The sequence below is a fragment of the Empidonax traillii genome, unplaced genomic scaffold, assembly GCF_003031625.1.
Source record: "Empidonax traillii isolate 1590-97213 ecotype Southwest subspecies unplaced genomic scaffold, ASM303162v1 scaffold272:size679582, whole genome shotgun sequence".
NCBI lineage: Eukaryota > Metazoa > Chordata > Aves > Passeriformes > Tyrannidae > Empidonax > Empidonax traillii.
The window spans coordinates 553,517-574,541 of NW_020955465.1; the positions used below are offsets into that span (position 1 = coordinate 553,517).

At 58.8% G+C, this 21,025-nt stretch overlaps 1 protein-coding gene across 7 annotated transcripts in view; it reads right to left on the reverse strand.

Annotated features, from left to right (window-relative positions):
• RBFOX3 (RNA binding fox-1 homolog 3) overlaps positions 1-21,025 on the reverse strand; it is a 140,650-nt gene that overhangs the window by 59,812 nt on the left and 59,813 nt on the right. For all 7 annotated transcript variants that reach the window (XM_027889845.1, XM_027889844.1, XM_027889847.1 and 4 more), the window contains exon 2: positions 15,446-15,561. The gene's annotated coding sequence lies outside the window, so the exon portion shown is untranslated. The remainder of the gene's footprint in view (positions 1-15,445; positions 15,562-21,025) is intronic.

Consider the following 21,025-nt stretch of genomic DNA (forward strand, 5'->3'; position numbering starts at 1 on the left):
AAGGCGTTACTGCGTGGGCACAAAAAACAGGCTGGAAAACCCCAAACAGGCCTGGATTTGGAGTTCAGATTTTCACAGTTAAGAAGAGAAAGTTTTCACTGCTTTCCTGCAGATACCAAATAGGGACAGGGACAGAACTGAGCTGAGGGGAAAGGGCACGGGTCTTGAAGGCAACTTTGGCACCTTGCCACCTCCTTCTAAAAATCCCCAGGGAAAACAAGAGCCTTTCTCCACAGAGACAAGCTCTCCCAATTCCCATTTTAAGTGCTTTGGTGCTCCATGTCTCCTGTGTAACCCGAATTTCAGCCTATCACAAAGTACTGACACTGAATATTACAGCCCAGGGCTGGAAGGGCACTTAGACCCAGCAAGTGCAGCCCTGGGACACGGGCTAAAGGCTCCAATCCTGTGTTCATCCATTCAGTGCCTCCCTCCCAGACAGATATCCAGGTTTGATCCAGAGATGTCAAGCAACAGAGAATCCCCTACAGGCTTAAGCTCTTCCTGTGGTTAATTACCTTCCCTGATAAAAATATGCCCTTTGTTTCCAGTCAGAATTTGTCTTGCTGGAGCTTTCAGAGCCTGGATCTTGTTATGTCTTTTCCCTGCTAAATTAGAGCGCTCTGTACCCATAGAGATCTCTTGATCACAGCCTAAAACAACCCACGTTGCAAAGCCACCTCTTAAACTTCTCTTGTATGAAAAGTTCAACCTACTTAGGCTCTGTCTCCCACAGCAGAGCAGATTTTCCAGCCCATGAACCATTTCTGTAGTGCTTTCCTGCACATTTCCCATGCCACCAGTGTTTTTCCAGCACAGACCCCAAGCATGGTCCCAGCATCCCAGTGACACTGCTGGCACTCCCACGACACAGGCTCCCTTCCTCACCCCCTGGCAGCCTTTCACCCCAGCTATTAGTGGGGTACAGCCACAGTCACCCTAATGCAGGAGGGGGACATTCAGCATCCTGCCCCTGTGCAGGGGGGAGAGTGGCTGGCTGTCCCCCCTCCCCTCCTAGCAGGATGGTCCCCAAACCTCTGTGACAGCCAGCAAGCTGCACTCAGGCCAAAGGGACAGCTGGCACAATTGTCACCCCTGCACCGCTTCCTCCAGGCTCAGCGGGTCCAAGTCACAGGTTCGTCACCACCACTCCGGGCAAGGAAACGGCTCCTCAGAGAGCAAAGATCCAAAATTCCTTAAAATTCCCCTGGGAGTTTGTCTTAGGCAAGGGGAGGCAGCAACCAGAACTGGGGAGACCCAGGGCAGGTAACCTACTGAGCACTCTGAGCCACCTGGTGTCCCCCACTGTAATGGTCACCAAGCTGTGCCCAGGCTCTGCTCCCCACCCTGCCAGGGCGCTCCACGGCACCCAAGCCCCCCCAGGCACACTGGGATGGGCCCCTTGCCATGGGGCTGCAGCTGGGAACAGGCAGGATAGCAGGATACCGGGGCAGAACCCTCACCATGAGCCCTGCACCCCAGGAATGGCCCAGCACACCAGCAGCAGCATCTGCAAACGCACACACCGAGCTAACAAACCCAGGCAGCCCCCGGGACCGACACGGAGAGAAGATAAACCGGCGGATCCCCGGGAATACTCACAGGCTGCTTGGCTCTCTCCTGCCAGTACATCCACCCAGTCAGCACAAACATCCAGTCAGACCAGTCAGCAGAGCGAGGGAAGCAAGGTCTGCGCCAGGGCAATGCCCAGAAACCCCCAAAATCCTCCCCAGCTCCAAACCAGCAGCACGGGGGGACCCTCCCTGCTGGCAGGGGGGGCCAAGGAACAGCCTGGGGAGCCCCAGCTCTGTGTGCTCCCTGTCAGGCAATGTCCTGCTCCAGCCACAACTGCATCCGTATTTAATTCACAGCAATCGCACTCACATTCTGCAAGACAAATACATTTTACAAGCCCTCAGTTAAATGTGGATAATTACGTCTGCCTGCACCAGGGGACAGCCCTGCCCAGGCTCAGGAGGAAGAATCACATCCCAATTCCACTAATGCTGTAAATTAGCAAGGAGCATCCCAATGGCAGCAGAGTAATTACCAGCTCCCACATCCCCCTTCCTGTGGGCTGCTGCTCCTGCGCTCCCCCCACTCGGCACCGTCCTCCCGCACAGCACGGGTGTTCCCAGGCATATGCTGCTGTTAATGGGGCTTCTGTCACTTCAGCTGCTGGCAGAGATTATTTTATCTTGGGAACCCTCTCCCAGTGCCAGAGCACAGGCTTTCAGCTCTAAATCATCCACAGGGGAACTCACAGGTGCAGGGGAACACGAGATGGAAGCATCAACTTTTTGGTTGTGCTTTGTGCCACAAAGGCTGCAATGGCTGCAGGAGAGTAGGGGGGACCTACAGGACCAGCCCTGGCAGAGCCCAGGGAATGCACCCAAGTCCAGCAGGCACACAGAAGCACTGAGAAACAGAGAGGAAGACGGGACAAAACCAGCCAGGAAGGGCAGAGAAGAACATCTGGTCTCCAGCAAGCACTGGGGATCGCTGATGGAGGAGCCTCAAGGCCAGGGACAAGCTCCAGCCTTGCCAGGACACCCAACAGCAAACACCAGCTACACCACATGCTCTGTTTAACAGGCAGGTAAACTGAGGCAGGCAGCAGCAAAGGAAAAACAAAAACGCTATCAAGAGTCCAAAACAAGCACAAAATTCCCTCCATGACCCCACTTACCAGTTCCATCTCCTCTCCACGCTACTGCACTCACAGGATGAAAACAGAGCTGCAGAGTCCCCTCCTGCAAACAGTCAACCCCCTCCTTGGGGGGCTTTTATAGGGCACAAGCACTGCCCCCACCCTCCCCAAGCCCTCGTTCCTTCCACCGCCTGCAGATGTGCCTGATGAGGGAGAAAGTCCTGGGCAGAGAATGAGGCACCAGCTCATGAGTACCAGCTGAGTACAGGTGCTGAGTACCAGCACCTGTCAGCACTGCCAGGGGCCCTCCTGGGGTCCTAAGCCCCTCTGGAGGTGGCAAATAATGGAGCCAAAGGCTCCCAAGCCTGTCCCCTGCAAGGATGTGCAGGGACCCAGGTGGGCTTGGCATGACCTCAAGCTGTGTTGTGGGGAGTCCCTGCTCCTCTCCCCACCTGCAGCTGCCATGGCAGAATAAAGATAAATAACAACACCAGAATGAAATTGCCTCATTTTTCAAAGCGATGTGTCAAAGCCAACCTGTGCAATCCAGCCCTGTGCGGTCCTGCAGTGCCACCACCTTCCCACGCTGGGCACAATCATCTCCCACCATTTCTCAGCCCCTCCCAACCTCACAAGCTCCCAGATCAAGATTTTCTTCTGGTGCAGAGCTCTGTGACCCCTCAGGAGCTCCAAAACCAGGACCCAGGGGGACAGATTCAGTGTCCCTCACCTGGCTCCCCAGTGTGTCAGACCCAATCAGTGGAGCATCTGCTAAGACACTTCAGACCTGTGTGTGAGCAGGGCTCAGGCTGGGGGGACTGGGGGACACAGCCCTCCACTAAAATAATTGGTTTAACATGGACTGGAAGAGGAGAGCAGCAAGAACAAGGTGAGGGCTGCACGCATCTCCAGGCCAGAACCCACAGGGGAGACGGACCTGAGGCCACAGCAATGGCAGACTGCAAACCTGGATTTACCCAGCACGGCATGTGCGTCCTCCACCTGCGCCACGTTCCTCCTGGCAGCCCACGCCCAGCCTCTGCTGTGGGATGGAGCTGGGAATGTTCCTGCTCTGGGCAGGATGGCCAGGCACCAGGCAGGCAGCACCAGCAGCTCCCAGACACGCTCCCCCCCAGCCCTGGAGCACCCTGGGCTCTGCACGGCACTGCCATGGTGTGCCAGAGCGTCACTGACCCTCCCACCCCGCTCCCACCCCGAGGAGAGGGGGCACTGCTCCACGGCTGGCATGGCAGGCGCGAGCAGACGGAGGCTCAGCACGGCTCCTGCCAGGGAAAGCTCATGCACTTTACCACTGCTGAGCAGCTTCTGTGTTCCTGAAATATCCTCTTCCCCTGGGCAACTTCACATGCGAGTCTTGGGACTCGCCGGAGCATTAAACTGACATCTAGGTCACGGTAAGGAATCGCTCAACGCCTCCAGGAAAAAGGGTTTTCCTTCCACATCCCAGCGCCTCCTTCACCAGCTCAGGAGCGAGCACTTAACAGGGGTGACCACTTCTAGCCAAGAATGAAGGAGGCTGTGGGGGTGGAAAAGGGATTAAAACAATTTCTGAGACCTGGTCTAGAGATAAGCTGCCTTTTCTGGAGTCCTCTCAGCTCTCCACGGTTCCTGGAGCAACACCTCTGCAGAACAAGACACTGGCACGATTTCAAACCCAGGGAGCCCGGATGGACATGGGCCAAGGTGGGCAAGCAGAGTCTCACCATGTTTAGCCGGGCAGATGCCGCGCCTGAGAACCACAGGTGATCCGTCCTGCCTGGCGATACCCACGACCTTGGTGGCAAACAGCACCCCCGGCTGAGTGAGCCCCAGCCCTGCCTGCAGCTCCTGGAGTCTCACAGCAGTCCCTGGGTGCCATGCTCATCACAGGGGGCATGGAGGAGGGATGCATCCCGCTCCAGTGGCATGGACCACACAGCCCATGGCATGGCCAAGGGAGCCTGGAGTGGCCACGGTCCCTCAGGAGGGAGCACCCAGCCACCAGCAGCCTCATGGCACAGTCTGACCCCCAGGGGGATGTCCTGGCCCTCGTGGACCTGCAGCCTCCATGGTGCCCACACCACAGCCTGAAAGCCAATTAAAAACCCAGGCTGCAGGATGGACAGGGGACAGACCAGGAGGGCTGTGACCACACGGGACAGGGATCTGGGGGACAGACCGGGAGGGGTGTGACCACACAGGGACAGGGATCTGGGGGACAGAGGGCTGGCCCTGCTCTCCCAGGGAAAGCTCAGTGTAGGTGGTGCCTGTCCCTCTCCCTGGTGTGTCACGATGATGGAGTGCCAGATGCAGGCACCTGAAAGGTTACATCAACTTAGCTACTTTTTATGAGAAATTTGTTGCAATCCCTTCCCCAGCTGCTGTCACCTTAACAGATGCCAGACCTGAAAGAATAATAATCCTGGCAGGAACCCTTGAACCAGAGTGAGCAGCATCCCAGGGGGAGGGCAAGAATGGGCACAAAATCCATTTTTGCAGGAGCTCAGGTCCACTCAGAGCTGCCCCAGCCTGATGCTGCTCAGGCTGGGAGAGTCACTAGTGCCCTCCTCTTCCTTCCTTGAGGAAACCTGCTCTGTGCAGATCTGCTGCCATGCTGGTAAAACTCTGGAGAGGAGCCCCTCAGCCCCAGCCCATCCATCCTACCTCCATCCAGACTCCATCTGGACTCCATCCAGACTCCTGCCTGCTGCACTGACCACCCACCCAGTGAGCACCTAAAATCTACCTCCTCCCCTGACACAATTCCTGCACCTCTTCCTGTCCCTGACACCTCTCTAAGAAGTTTCATCACTGGAACCAGTGCAGGCAGAGCCAGCTCCAGCAGAACAGACACAGATGTAGGCAGATGTTATCGTGCCCCACATCCTGCTGCTGGATTCCTCTGGCCATGGTCTGGCAAGGCTGGACACAGGTGGCCTATGCTGTGATCCATCACATCCTCGCTGCCCTGCCCTGGGAGCTCACCTCCTGTCTGTCACCGCCAGGGCTAAGGGGTGGCACGGGCAGGAGGCAGCGGCACGGTGACACCATCACAGTGGTGACACCATCACAGTGCCACCATGGGCTGCACTGCAGCACAGGCGGGTGGGCAGCGGGGACAGCACAGTCCCTTCTGCCACTCCCGCTCTGCAGGCTCCAGGGACACCCCAGACCGAGCCAGGGATCTGATCCCCACGCCGAGCCCATGGGCATTGGCAGCAGCTGGAGCAGGTGGAGCCAGTGGGATGGGCAGCAGAGACATCTGGGGTGGCTTCCCCTGCACTCGGCAAAGCCCCAGGAGCCGATCTGGGGATTCCCAAGGCTGCGAGTGCCAGACCTGCCCTCGTGCTGCCTTCTCCTGCGAGGAGCTGCTGCTCTGCGATGAGTCATCGCTGGAAGACGAATTCTATTTAAAGGACTTTATTCGCAGAAAATTGAGTTTTAATAACAGGGCATCAAACGAGCAGAAAATACCAAACTTCCAAGCGGAGCGAAGTTTCCGTATGTTAATTTATACAGCACAGTCACCGCTCGGAGGAATAAAAACCACGCAGAGAGCTCCTCTCCCTGACGGCGCAGCAAAGGGAGCCCTGTCCTGCTCCCCAGAGCATTTCCCGGCCACAGAGGACAGGGATGGGGACAGCCACCCCGGCTGTGACCGCTGCCGTTGGCACGGCTGTGAGCTCCTGGCTCTCCGGCCGCCCCGCGCCGCTGCCGCGCTCCCAGGAGCCTGCGGGCTCTGCTTCGCTGCCGGTGGGAGGGCGGGAGGAGACAGCGTGGAGCTTGCTTTAAAAATAGATCAAACCCTCTGCTACGAAGCCATTTTATTAGAGCAGCACAAGCTGTTGGGCTGGTGACACCTCTGTGAGCACCCGGGGAAGTTTTCCCAGATGAATTTGAAAAGCAAGTGAGGGGAAGAACGACAAAGATGAAGCAGGCTTGTTTTCCAACCAGAAAGAAAGCACAGGGCAGAAGCCTGTCTGCACTCAAGTCCCCTGCCCCATCCCCAGCCCAAATGCCTGTCCCCAGCCCACACACACCTCCCAGGCATCACCAGGTGCCCTGGGGCCAGTGCTGCAGCTCTCACATGAGGGTGAGGCTTTGGCTAAGCCCGAATCTACCCAATGGTTCCCCTGCACAATGTGGTGACTCCTGTGCCCCTACCCTGCCATGCACTGTGCCCGGCTCTGGACAGGGCCAGCACCTTCTGTGAAGGGCAGAGGGAAGTGCCTCAGGTCTCCAGAGCTGCAGCAGAGCTGTGGCCGAGCATCACCATCCCCCCCAAGGCTGCCCAGGACAGGGGGCCCAGGGCTCAGTAGGGCTGGGGGTTCAGCTCAAATCCAGCTCAGTCTCCCTGAGCTGGAGCTGCCAAGGGCAGGATTTGTCCCTGCAGGGCTCAGCAGCCCAGAAGCCAGCCCAGGATCCCAGTACTGCTTTTGTGTGCACCACCACTGACTCATGTTCTTAAAAGGAAAACTGGGAAGAGGGGAGGGAAAGAGGAACACGTGGGAGCTCTCCCAAAAGCAGGAAAGCACTTTCCATCTAACTCACCTCCTGCCATTCAATCACCACCTCTCTGGCTTCCACAGCTGGGCAAAGGCTGAGTGCTGGGAAATCCACGGTGGGCCTGGGGCACACTTGGTCCTGCCATGAGCCAGGTCCTGTCCTGGGTGCTGAGCTGCACTGGAAGACTTCTACCTGCAAGGAGCTGGTTCCCCCTGCAGCAGCTCAGGGAGCAGCTGGCGGAGTGCCAGGGTCCTTCCAGGCAATGTTAGCGATGGTCAGGGAAGAGCTGATCTCATGTCACGGTCACAGTGCCGATGGCAGCAGTGAGGGCAGGACCAGGGCTCAGCTGCCAGTGCCCATCAATGGCCCCACGCACGGGTTTGGCACCTGCCGCTCCCAGGACTGCTCCTGGTGCCAGCAGCTGACCCCTCTGGCCCCATCAGACCCAGGTGAGAGCAACATCTGCCACCGGGGGGACATGGCGAGTGCTGAGGCACAGAGAGGCTGCTCCCAAGGCCAGGGAAACCACTGAGCACTCCCGAGGCTGCTCCACGACATGGATGAGGGGGAATAAAATCAACCTGGGTGTTGCCTGAAAACTGACAGAGAAATTTGCTTCAGTGCATGGGAGGGATGAGAGGAGAGGGATAAAGGAGCAGGGATGAGGAAAGAGGGAAGAGGGCCAAGGGATGAAGAATGAGGGATGGTAACTCCCAGGTGTCCAGGCTGTGGGACAGAGCAGAGGAACAGGAAGTGAAGCTACAGACTCCACAGCAGGAGCAAAACTCAAAACATCCTGTGAGTTCAAACCAGAGGAACAAGGAAACCTCCATCCCAGAAACCCCCCAGAACTGGCCCAACACATTGTGTCAGTCTGTGATGGGCCACAGAGCTGGGAAGTACAGCACAGAGACCAGAGGAGTTGGAGTAGGGAGAGATTCCCCCCCAGAAACCCCATCATGCAAAACAGGAGCTCAGCGAAAACCAAGGTGGAAATGCATGACAAACAGGTAAGATCTGCCCATACTAATGCAGCTCATGCAGCAGTAAGTTGGGAATGCAAGGGGCTGGGCTGGCAGCAGCATCCCAGCAGGACAGGGGTGGGGGCACGAGGAGGGCTCAGCCCAGAGAGGGTTGGCAGACTCTGAGACCAGAGACACCAAGCAGCACGAAGTCCAAAACACTGAACACCAGGACCACGTGGGAGCATCTGCTCCAGCCTGGGAACCACATGGAGACACTTCTTGGCGCATTACTCAGCCATGGGCTGACTCTGAGTCACCAGCTCCGGCATCTGGGAGGAGAGTGAGAGTGAGCGTGCCAGTGTGAGTGTGAGTGTGCTCCCAGGCTGCCTGGCACTGGGAGCTCCAGGGAGAGGTGTCTGTGCCTGTGTCACCGTGCCGTGCTTGGCTTGGATCTGTGCTGTGGGATGACCCTGTCTGGGAAGGTCAAGCTGGGGGAGCAGGGAGAGCTGCCAGGGGATGGGGAGCTGCTTTAGGAGCCAGTGGAAGAACAGAACAGAGGAGCTGGTCCAGGCCCAACAAAGACTTCTCTATAAATACACAGGGAATGGGCACTGGGAGGAGCTGGTCAGGTTAAAGGATGATGTTGGCACAAGAATAAATGCGTATAAAAGGCTCAGATAAAGGGAGGCAGGAGGAAACAGGGAAGGACAGGCACCAGGTGAGGAAAGGGGCTGCTGTGAGACTGCCTGGACAGTGGGACAAGGCTTGGGGCTCCAGGTCTCTTCCTAAAACACACTTTTAAACACCACACAGATGTTTCACTGCTTCCAATCTGAAACTAAAAAGTGATGCCCAAAGCAGCGCAGCCCTTGTCCCCATGAGCAGTGACCACCCACTGCAGGGAGCAGGCAGAGGACGGGGGATTGGCCCATGGACACCTGCTGGCCACTACGCTGGAGCCTCTTCCCACTGCATCCCTAGAAAATCAAGTGCTGCTGCTCCCTGCTCTGTCCAGACTGCTTCCCTAACTCTGTGCAGCAATCCAGGCTGCTGATCAGATGGAAAGCCTCCATCCCATAATAAACAGAGCGTACTATTTATAAACCTGAAAACGTCTTTATTATTATTATTTTCCCCCAGAAAGAAAAACCATAATAAACCCCCCCTGCACACTGCTGTTAAACACACCCCAGCACGGCCCTGCAGGTCCGTGGCGCTGGTGCCGCTTCCCCAGGCAGTGCCCAGCGGAACAGATGGCAGCGTGGGCGTTAGGTACCAGCCTCCTGGCAATCCGAACATCTGTTACCGTTAGAAAATGCTAATTGCCATCAATCAGGACAGCACCTACCCACATTTACATGCGAGCACAAAAAAATTACGTCTAAATTTCTCCAAGTACAACACTTGCTGCATGTTAAGTAACCGGAGCTGCTCAGATGCCGCGCGGCAGCCTGGCACCGGCACGGCGGGTGACGCGCCACAGCTGAGCGCCCAGCAGTGCCTGGCCCCCCGGTGGCACAAGGGGCACAGTCCCCTGGGGCTCGTCCCACCCTGCTCCATCCCTGAGGAAGAATCCCCTGTCTGCTCCCACCCCCATCTCCTGCCCGGGAGCACTGCCACCAGCGCGGGGCAGCCCGGGAGGGCAGTGCCCTGTCACCATCCTGCCCTCTGCACAACACTCCCGCCTCACCAGGACTTGCCAGACACAGCGGGAGCCCTTTGCCCCCCAGCTTGCTCCCTCTGGTGACTCCAGAGCAGTTTGGGGTCCTGCACCCTGTCCTGCTGCGCTCAGAGACCCACAAGACTCCCACACGCTCCGCTGCTCCCTTTGCCCTGCCACACGTCACGTCCCAGCTCGGAGCAGCCCTTAGGAAGGGGCCAACATCCCTCCCCCACAGAAATTCACCACAGACCACCTGAGTCTGGCTGGGAACTGCCTGGCCCCAGCTGGTCTTGTGGTCTATGCAATGTAAACGAGACCCTCTCCATCCCCAGAGAGCACAGAACAGGCGGGATCACAACCAACCCCACCGTGGTTCATCGGATCACATCACAGGGCATTGGCCCCACACTGAGATGGCAACTCCTGTCCAGAAAAAGCAAAGGTACAAATCCTGGACAGCAAACTCGGACACAAAGTTGAGGCAGAGAAGATCAAAAACAAGAAACCTGGAGCACGGTGATCCCCGAGCCCCAGCCCTTTCCGCAGCTGTCCCCCACAACCGGGCTGGTGTTCAGCCCCTCAGCCCTCGCTGCCAGCCCCTGCCTCCCTCAAAGCAGGGAGCTGCACCTGAATGCAAATGATGCTCCTGGAGAGTACCAAGAGCTCCTTGTTCCTTCCCCAATTTAGGACACCTCTTGGTGCTGCAGCCCTCAGGAGCTGGCAGGAGGCTGCAAGGGTGCAAGAGGAGATGAGCCTGGCCAGGGTGACTCTTCAATGGCAAAGCTGCATGTTGCAGTGCCATTTTCTCCTCACCTGGGTCTGTACCCTCAGAACCACAGTCCTGGATCACAGCTCCAAGAGAAAGTTCACATGGCAAAAGATGTTCTACCCGCTGCCCTAATGGACATGACCTGGACCTCTAGTGTGTCCCCACACACCATGGCAATGGCACATTGCCACACTTGTCCCCGCTGTGCTGACTGCAGGCACTGCTGCCTTGGCTCCTGGAGAAAACTCAGGCTCTTCCCAAAGAAGAGCACAAGGAGAGAGAAGGAGTGATCCTACTGCCGAAGCCAAGAGCCAGGGGCACAGGCTGGAGGAGCTGCCGGGAGGCTCAGAGCAGCCTCACTGGACACATCACACTCTTAGCACAGCCAAGGGGAGCCAGGGATCGTGGTGCACATTGAACTTCCCTGCAGCCATCACATCAGGGCTGTTGGGCTCTGGCTCCATCCCCTGGCTTACCCCACATTCCTCCCAGCCCTGGCTCCCTGACAGCTCCCGCCAGCCCGAGCAGGTTGCGGCACCGCTGCCGCTTCCCGCGGCTCCCACCGTTACTCAGCAGCCGAGGGAACCGCTCAGAGCTGCAAGGTCACTCAAAAACACCATCTGTCCAAGCACCACTCCTCGCCCTGAGGAGAGCGGCAGAGAAAATATTCCAGTGTGCTGAAGGCCATCATCCCCCTCTCCGCTGCCCCACTGCGTCAGCACCTCGTGGTGCTCACTCAGCCTTGGCTCAGTGAGGGGCAAACCACAGCATCGGTGTCTGCGGGGACACCACAAAGGCTGGGGCAGCCCCCCACACCCTCCACACCACGAGGGCACCCAAGGCTCCAGGAGGTGATGGGGAACCATCCGAGTGATTGTCATGGGGTGATGTGTCTGGTGTTGAGGAGAGATCATCTGTGCTGGCCAGAGCCACTGCCAACTCCCTGAGCCCTGGCTGGCAGCCTCTCCAGTGCTGGGGGGGTTGGGCAATGAGGGTGCAGTGCTGGGAGCAATAGTGGGGGTGTAGTCTACCTTGCATGGGGGCAACAAGCCATGGGAGCACCCCAACACCCCCAGAAATTGCCAGTGCCAGGTCCCCTCCCCCAGCACCGCCTGGGGACTATTTCTGGTGAGCTGAAGTCACCTGCACTTGGGCTCTGAAGTCACGTTCGTCTCTGCTTGTGCTACTTCTGCACCTCCAAGTGTCACAAAACAGTGCTATCTCTGTCGAGGTGGTTGGCCCCACACACCGTGTCCCAGATGCTCCTGTGTCACTGCTCGCAGCCAGGACAGCACAGCGTGGCACAGGGCTGGGAGCACGGGGGGAATCACACCCAGCCCCAACAGGAAAAATTTCATTGGAGCTCATTTACAAACCCAACCCCACAGAGCATGCCCAGGGCTTGGTGGAACATCCCTCTGCTTGGGGCAGGGGCAGTGCCCGGCTGTGCCCCTCATCCGTGGGCATCCCAGCAGCTACTTCCCACATTCACCAACCTGCCGTGGCTCCATCCCACCTCTGCGGGGCCCCCAGCTGTGGTGCTGAGGGCAGAGGCGGGCACTGCCCCCAGGGCTGCCCCGCAGTGGGGTTCCCTGCACCCCAGTGGCCCCAGGACCCTCAGCCAGGCTGGCCCCGTGGCCCTGCAGTGAGTCCTGCTGGGCACAAGATCCCTTCCATACGGGAGCAGCCAGCGGAACTGCCAGCTCCCAGCTCCAGCCGCTACATCTGGAAACTCTTCTCACCCTTAATTGTTCCTAATGCCTTAACATGCAGAGTGACTAATAAGACACTAATTGGGCAGTGTTAGCAGTGAGCGGAGCAGGAGCTCGCTGGCAGTGCCCTCCATGCTGAGCCACCAGCTCCCAGTGTTGCGCTGCCAGTGCCAGAAATCCCCACAAACCCCAGTGCCTTTCCCTGCTCGGCCTTCTGGGTGCAGTGGGAAACCCGCCCCAGCAGCAGGGAGCATGAAATGCCACCACTTTTAGCTCTGTTTCGTGGTCCCTGTGCCCCAGGAGCCGATGGAGGGAGGGCACGAGGCCCCCCCACCCAGCAGGGATGGCCCACACACTGTCACCCCTCGATCAGAAAGGCACCAGGTGAGCCCAACGCCCCACTGCTCCCCATCACTGGCACTGCTCGGGGCTGCTGAGTCCTCCTGCCACCGTGCTGCCTCTGGTCACATATGGGCACTGCCAGGATGGGCTTGTGCTTGGCACTGCCCACACTGAACCCAGGCGAGAAGACGAGTGATGAACAGCCACGGGAACACACCTGCCCCAGCTGATTTATGGGAGCTGGGGCACAAAACAGCTGCATTGGGGACCCTCCCGTGCCCCTGAGAGACGGGGGTGACAGCCCTCCCACTGCTAGGGCTGCCCAGTCCCCCTGGGAGCTCCCACGGGGCTGCCAGCCCTGCCTGCACATCTGCTGGCAGCGCCGTGCTCGCCAGAGCCGCTCGACAGTGGGAAAGAGGCACAAATCTTGTTACACACTGGCTAAGCCTCCCTGGGCATGTTTTCTATAAATCTCCTGGAATTTATTATATGATAACTAGCCTGGAAAAGCTAAATTAAATCCACAGCCAAGAAACTGACTTTCAAGTGTGACCTAATTTAGTTGCTGGAAGGGGAGGGAGGGAGCGGGGATCCCGGTGCCAGTCGTTCCCGGGATGACCTCCCAGTGCAGCCGCACACCCCCGTCCTCCTCCTCACCGTGACTTTGGGGACGGAGCTCTGCAGCCTTTCATGTCTGAGCGGATCTCACACTCCCACTCTCTAGAACAAAAGCGCCTCAAGGGCTCCCCTGTCAGATGTTTTCCATTGCTCATCTCCAAGTCTTCCTTGAAGGAGCACTCTCCTCCTGGGGGGTGCTCTGGCAGGTTTGGGAATGATGGGGAAAGTCGCTGCAGGGGCTGTGCACTGGCATGTTCCTCCCTGCTCCCCACCAGCCCAGTGAGTCCCGAGCTCGGCACCAGCACCCACACAGTCCACGGCCAGCAGCACTCATAGAGGCCAGCGAGGGGGATGGCTCTGGGGAGAGAGGGGGAAAGCAGCAGGGAGAAAACCTGGATGGGGAAGAGACTTGGTGGCCTGAGCTCGAGTGAGCCCAGAGCAGGTCCTGGTAGCAGTGGCTCCAGCAGCCCCGTAGATGAGGCACATCCCCCAGGATGGGCACATCCCTCCCAATGCAGGAGCAAAACATGCATCATGGATGGGGTGACAACCCCCCAAAAAACAGCACAGCCCCAGCCCCAAGAGCCAGACATGCCCCAGAACAGCACAAAGTCCTGGGAGGAACTGCCAGTGCTCAGCCAGAGCGCTGACCATGGCCAGCTCTGGGTAGGACCGTGCACCTCCTCACCCCAAACCTACCCACCACGGGGTGCTGGCTCTGGGCAGGAGCAGGTGGCAGGATGCAGGAGCGTGGTGCGGGTGGCGCGGGCAGGGCCCACGGTGAGGGCAACGTGGGCAGAGTGGCACCGTGGTGCTCTGGCAGACCCGGGGGTGGGCTCAGGGCTGGCACACGGGCGCGTGCTGTTGTTCTGGAACGGAGTGCACTGGCAGAGCTGCATGTGGGAAGCTTGCATAATAGTGCCAGCCCACACTACGCCTGCTCCTTCCCAGCATGATCAGCCCCTTGCTTTCATGAGCAATAACATCCACCCAAAGTTTTCTAAAAGACAAAAAAAGAGCTTCAAGGTGATGCACAGAGCTCAGCTGCCTTTGCTGCCTCTGAACTGATGAATGCAGCTGGGGAATCCATCTGCACAGCCCTTCTAATCCCCTGCTTGGGACGACCTGTGCCCTAGAGAGTGATGAGAGCCTCAAACTCTCGCTCCCATTTCATGATTCCAGAGCAGACACTTGGGGCTGGGACACAGTGGAGGAGCCAGTGTGTGGAGAGCGGCACTGCAAGGGATGCACTCACGAGCCCCCACCGCTGGGAGCCAGACAGTGATGCACAGCTCCACGGGCACTCACACCTGCCCAGACACTCCCCTCGGCTCACGCCGGTGGGAGAAGAGCAGTCCCAGTTCTGCGGGTCCCCTCAGTGCAGCAGTTGGTGGGGAGGGCACTGGAAGACACATGCAGTGGCAGAAAAAGCCCCAAGCAGAGCCCAGTCCCTGGTCATCACGGCTGCCACAGCGCTGCTGCAACCCCTCTGAGCGCCCGCTGTGCCCGTGGGTACTCGCAGCGCTGGGAAGAGATGGGGATGATGCCTCATCTGGAGGAGAGAATCCCACTGCCTTTGAGAAGTTTAAATTTGAACTCCTCCTCAAGCTGGTGAGAGCTCCCAGCGCAGGCTGGTGTCAGCATGAGGGGGGTTCCAGTCCGTGTAACGTGAACTGACGGGGACGGGTTCAGCCCAGACCACGCGGAGCGGCGCACGCAGCCCTGAGGGGGGTTTGCAGCACGGTCGGTGCCAGCAGCCGGTTCTCGGCGGGTCCAGCCGGGCTGCGACGTGCAGGGCTGTGCGTGCACTGTGGGCACACGCTCCCCTGCGTGGGCACACGCTCCCCTGCGTGGGCACACGCTCCCCTGGCCGTGCCAGGGCACCACCAAGGTCTCACACGCTCTGGGACCTCCATGCTCCTGCAGTGAGCAGGAAGGAGATGGCTGGCACTGATCCCTAAGCAGCACCAGACCCCTCCACCCCACATCCCATGAGGACCAAAGCAGGCACGGCTTCTCCTTGTGATGCTCCCCTTTGCCAGGTCATCCCACAAGAGTCTGGACCCGCAGGATCTGTACCCAGTGCCGATGCAAAGCACCTGGTGGGCTGACCGTGGGCTGTTGCCCCAGGCACAGCCGTAGGAAGCAGCAGCTTCATCCTCATCTAAAAAATATTTCCATGCCCTCCCCTACATGGACTGCTGGGTGGGAACAACATACCTGAAGACGAAGAGCAGGTGCCTCAGGCGCAGTGGCAGGCAGGAGCTCACACTCGTGTTCGCCCCTCGGAGCTGTCAGGAAGAGCCACTGGGGTCTCACAGCAGCAGCTTCTCAACCTGAAAGAGAGAGGGAGAGGCTCCAGTCCCATCCCTATGTAGGCACCACCACTAATAACGGAGGAGGACGTGGCAGAGCTCGGCGCCTCAGAACACCACGGCTCCGGGGACTCACACACACTTGGCCCACTCCTTCAAACGGCACAATTATCTCATGGCTGGGGGGCAGCTCTGGAGCAGCCCCTTACATGTGCAGAGGCAGGACCCTGCCCACTGGAAAGCTCCCCAAGAGGGGGAAGCGTGGCCCCAGACAATGGGGTTTGGCTGCACAGGGTGCACGGGAAGTCCCCAGCTCAGGATCCCCGGCTCGGCACATCCCGGTCTCTGCACTGACACAGCACGCTGAGGCTGGTCCTGCCTCCCCAAAAGCACCAGCCCTAGCCTCAGGTGAGCACCTGGGATGGAGACAAGGAAAGGCAAAAACTTCCTACGGGAAAAAACACCTGTTCCGCCAAAGGCTGCCCACAGCCCCACATTTACTTTTCCCCAACCCAGGCTGAACAGGAAATAATTTAACAGCTTGTCCCCTGTTTTAATGGGACTTTTTCCCCGTTCCCCCGGGCAGCCCATCCTTCATGGCACGGAGTGGTGACTTCAGCCAGGCAGCCCCCCTGCCCGCCGTGAGTTATGACGCCTGCACCGTGCAGGGATGGGCTGGGAGCACCGGGAGCTGAGATTTATCCCCTCAGCACAACAGGGGCAGAGGTCTGCAGCAGAGCTGCGGGAGCGGCGCTCAAGGTCCTCCAAGGTTGGCTCATTAAAAACCGAGGAGGAGAGGAAGGAAAAATCTACCCGCAGTGGTGTGGCTGCAAATCCCCCTCCTGCTGCCAAACCAACCATGGCCAAGAGGGAGGTGGGAAAGGAGTTAGGACCCCCAAGCCATCTCTGCAGCAATCCCCGGGGCAGCCTACTGACCCGGACCCTGCGAAGCCACCAGCGTCCCCCAAACACCACCCCAGCACATCCCAATAACCACAGCAGCACAGGGCCTGGACAAGGATATTCTTCCCAGCTGTGCAGGAGCAGAGAACCAGTAGGGAGCCAAAGGCAACCCACAAAGCTGCTCAGATGCTGGCCCCAGGACCAGCTGGAGCTGCACACACTGGGATCAGCACCAGCAGTCACCCAGCATGGCAAGCCCACTGCTGGGACTGGGCACCATCCCCACGATGGGGGCCATAACCAGTTTGGGGATAGACCAGAGAAAACCCACAGAGACGTAGTGAACATCACAGGCACTCCCCAGCCTCCCCAAACCTGCTGGAATTCCCCTCCTGTTCCATTAGTCCTGCTCATGAGGCTCTGCTCCTGATCAGCAGGCAGAGTTAGAGCTCAGTGCAGCATCATGCCCCTCCATCCCAGCCCCTTTAATGCTGCTCTGTCACAGCCGGTCCCCTAAGGCCCCCTTGGTGTCCCCAACACCCCTATTGGTTGCCCCCCTAATGCCCCCTTGGCTGTCCCCTCGAGCAGGCACCACCACCAGCCTCTCTTGCTCTGCCCTGGATGGTTTGTGTGTGACCAGAAACCGCAGCTGAGCCAGAGGTTCAGTGGGGATGCCACTGTGGGGTTTGCCCAAGACTGAACCACCCATGCATGTGCAGTGAGCGCAGGACATGATAAACACTGGGAAAATCCAACAGCATCCCTGAAACAAGCTGAGCACAGCAGGATTTTTTTCAGCACCTTCTATTTTCAAAAGCAAGCCTACGTGTGTGCTGAGGATGGGGATGGCGTGTTCCCCACTGGTGTTGGGGGCCCAGCAACATCCCTCACCTGCCAACAGCATCCCTTACCATTGGCAGCATCCCTGCAGCACCCCCCTGCTGGGAAAGCGATCCAGCCCCAGGAGGGATGGGAAAGTAGATTGCAGATCCCCATGGGGCATCTCCCCCAGGAGCCACCGGGCTTTTACTACACACTAAACCACAGCGATTAGATCGACAAGCCAACCCCTGGAAGGCTGAGAGGTTTTATCAAAGCCAGCAGCACCCCAGGGAGGAGATGGAAAGATGATGCAGCTGCCCGCAGCATCTGCAATCCCAAGGCCAGCCCGGCGGCTGATGCGGGGGGGGCAGGACCGAGGCTGTACCTGCTCATTTTCGGGAGGCTGAGCTCCTGAGCTCCTGCCACTGCAGCGTCCCATGAGGACGCTGGTCCCTGGTCCCAGCCCAGCACATTCTGCCAGACCCCACCATGGCAATGGGGTGGCACAGAAATGGCCCTCAGCGGGGCAGGGCTGGGGGTGCAGTGGGGGCCTGGTGCCCACAGTGGTTTTCCCTGGATTGCAGAGGAGGGGGGAGAGGAATTTTCTTTCAGCAGCAAACTCACTGAAGCAGCACTTGGCGCCTGTGCAGCCTGAGATACAGCTCCTGCTCCAGCCCAACCAGGAGCTATTTCCCACTTATCTCTGCTGCCGCTGATATCTGTGCAGCAGAACACGGCGCTCGGTAATAGGATTTTGATGCTAAACAGAAGATGTTTTTTCCCTGGGTCTCACTTACGTCACACCTGGAGGTATCCATGGCCATGGAGGTGACACAGAGGAAGGCTAAAGAGTTTCAACTCTTGAGCTGAGGGAGCAGCTTCTCCTTTAGCTGCAAAACAGCAGAATTTCAGTGATCTAATATTAGCTGCCCGCAACGTGCCCCCATCCCAGCACAGCCGAGGGAAGAGGAGGGAGGAGAGCATGGTCCCACTGCTGCAGCCCAGCTGATCCCCCTGGGGATGTGCTGGGGGAGCCTGCACCCCATGGGCATCACCTGCACCCCATGGGCATCACCTGCATCCCATGGGCATCACTTACACCCCATGGGCATCACTTACACCCCATGGGCATCACCTGCATCCCATGGGCATCAGTTACACCCCATGGGCATCATCCACTCCCCGTGGGCATCACCCGCTCCCAGCGCTTCTCCAGCCCTGGGCACTGCTGTCAACTGCATCCCGTGCCACAGGGACCACCCACACATCACAGCAGCAGCAGCAGCAGCGGCACAAAGCCAGGCTTGGGTGGTGCAGCCACGCTCACAGCTGCCTCAGGGAAAGGGGAGGAAGGCTTGTCACCTCCCTGCCACCCTCCTCCCTATCTGAGTGAAAGGAAGGTCCCACGCACCCCTGGCTGCTGAGGACTGGGAAAGTCTCTGCCTGCCACAGACAAAACTGAAGCGATGGGAACCACCCCCGCTGGGCACAGGTGACATCTCACCCGAGGGAACGCTGCTGGTGCAGCATCAGGGCTGTCACCGTGGCGTCAGGGCTGTCACTGCTCCCACGGCACAAACTGGGTGACAAAGGGCACGGGCAGAAAAGCCACAGGTTGCTGGCCAAGGCCAAGGTCAGTGTGTCGGGCTGGACTCCAGCACGCTTGGCCAGGCTGACCACAGCTGTGCCAAGAGGTGCTCACAGGGCACACAGTGGTTGTGGGGTGCACGCTGACCACGGGGGGCACGGTGCTCGTGGGGTCCCACACTGACCACGGGGGGCACGGTGCTCGTGGGGTCCCACGCTGACCACGGGGGGCACGGTGCTCGTGGGGTCCCATGCTGACCACAGGGTCCCTCCTGCACCACCACAGCGAGCAGCTCCAGCCCTGGCAGCGATGGTGCCCAGGGAAGGGGGTGCCCAGGCCAGCCCCGCTCCAGCTGACCCGAGGAGCACCACGGGGAGGGAAGTACAGCCCTGGCACAGCCGTGCCACCTCAGACCCCATCCCACAAGCACTGTGCATGGGCAGCATATGCCCCAGAGCCCCTGCAGCGTGGGCAGCCCCTGATATGGGGACAGGGATGCCAGGGGCCAGGCCAGCCACGCTGTGGGCACAGGGATGCCAGGGGCCAGGCCAGCCACGCTGTGGGCACAGGGATGCCAGGGGCCAGGCCAGCCATGCTGTGGGCACAGGGATGCCAGGGGCCAGGCCAGCCATGCTGTGGGCACAGGGATGCCAGGAGGCAGTCGCACTCTGTTTTCCTGCACAAGCACATTAGGCATTCCACACGGCACTTTTGCTGCAAATCACTTCCTATTCAGGCTCACTGCTGAGGGTCTCTGAAGGTCGATTTTCCATGGTTATGACAACAAAAACTAAAATTGGGTCAAACCTGAAAGGTATTATCTTCCTCCAAGCTGCTAAATGCACAATAGTAATGAGGTTGGTTAAGCAGTTCACCCCTAGCCCGCATTATTTGCTCTGAAGATGTATTAACCAGTTAAATGAGCGTGATAAGGCAGCTCCGCTCGTTTCTCCCACCAGCCACACGGAAGATCTGAGGTTCTGGGGCTCTGTATCCCGGCTAATCACCGAGACCGCAGCCCCGGTGACAAAGGCGGCCGCGCCACTCCGCTCCGGGCCAGGCCCGGCCTGACCCGCGGCAACACAAAGGGAACTTTAAAGGCATCCAGCGGCTCAGAGCCATTGGAAAAAATAATTATCCTTCCTCCTCCCCTTTCTCTTTCTTCTTCTTAACGCTCTCCCCCGTCCAACCTCCCGATGAAAGAACGAAGCCGCCGCCCGCCCCAGCAGAGGTGGTTTAGCAGCATCCCTGCGCCAGGAGGGGGGATCATCCCTGGCAAACACATGAGCTGGCCTGGCTGCCACTGCTGGGTATGGGACCAGGGGGGCAAAACCCACCCAACCACCTTGTAAGCACTGGAGGTCACCTCACAGTGGTACCCAAAAGATGCTGCATGCCCACAGCAGAGCTCTCCGTATGGACCTGCTGGAAGGGGTGTGGGGCTAAGGCTGCCTAGGGCACCCACCTCAGGAATCCCCATTCCAGCAGGGCTGCGGGGCTGGTTGTGGGACACAGAAAACATTGGATTTTACAGCATTTCTGCTGGTTTTCCTAAAACAAACACCCATTAATTTAAATATAACTGATGTAAACAAGCACGACCCTAAAATCCATGTGCAGCTGTATGGAACGGGGGAGAGGGAGGGAGGGAGGGGAAACACTTTAATTAATCCCTAAAATGAATGAGATGGGAAAACTCGAACTGCAAGGAAAGCATCTGGTACTGCTGCAGGAAGGGGCTGCCCAGGATGTGGGGTCGTGCTCTGCTGTGTAACACTGCTGGAGCTGCCACATCAGCCATCTCCCAGCACCAGCCCACGGGTGGGAGAGTCACACCACATCCACAGCACCCAGGGAGGGGAGACCACAGTGGTGCCAGTCCCACATGCCACAGCTCCAAAGCCCTGAGCTGGACACATCTGACTGCCTCTCCCCTCCTGAGCTGCTGCGGGTTCCTGGCTCCATCTCCAGCGCAGAGAGGAGGTGCAGGATCCCGACACACAGCCTGTCAGGATGGGGGACAGGTTCCAAGGGAAGTGGCAGGAGGCTTCACCTCCCAAAGGAGGGACCCTGCCACCAGCCAGGGAGCACACGGAGGAAGCACGGAGAGAGCCTCGGTGTGTCTCTCCCAGTGATCCAGCTGGGGCTCTGCCAGGAGGAAGTGCCTGCATG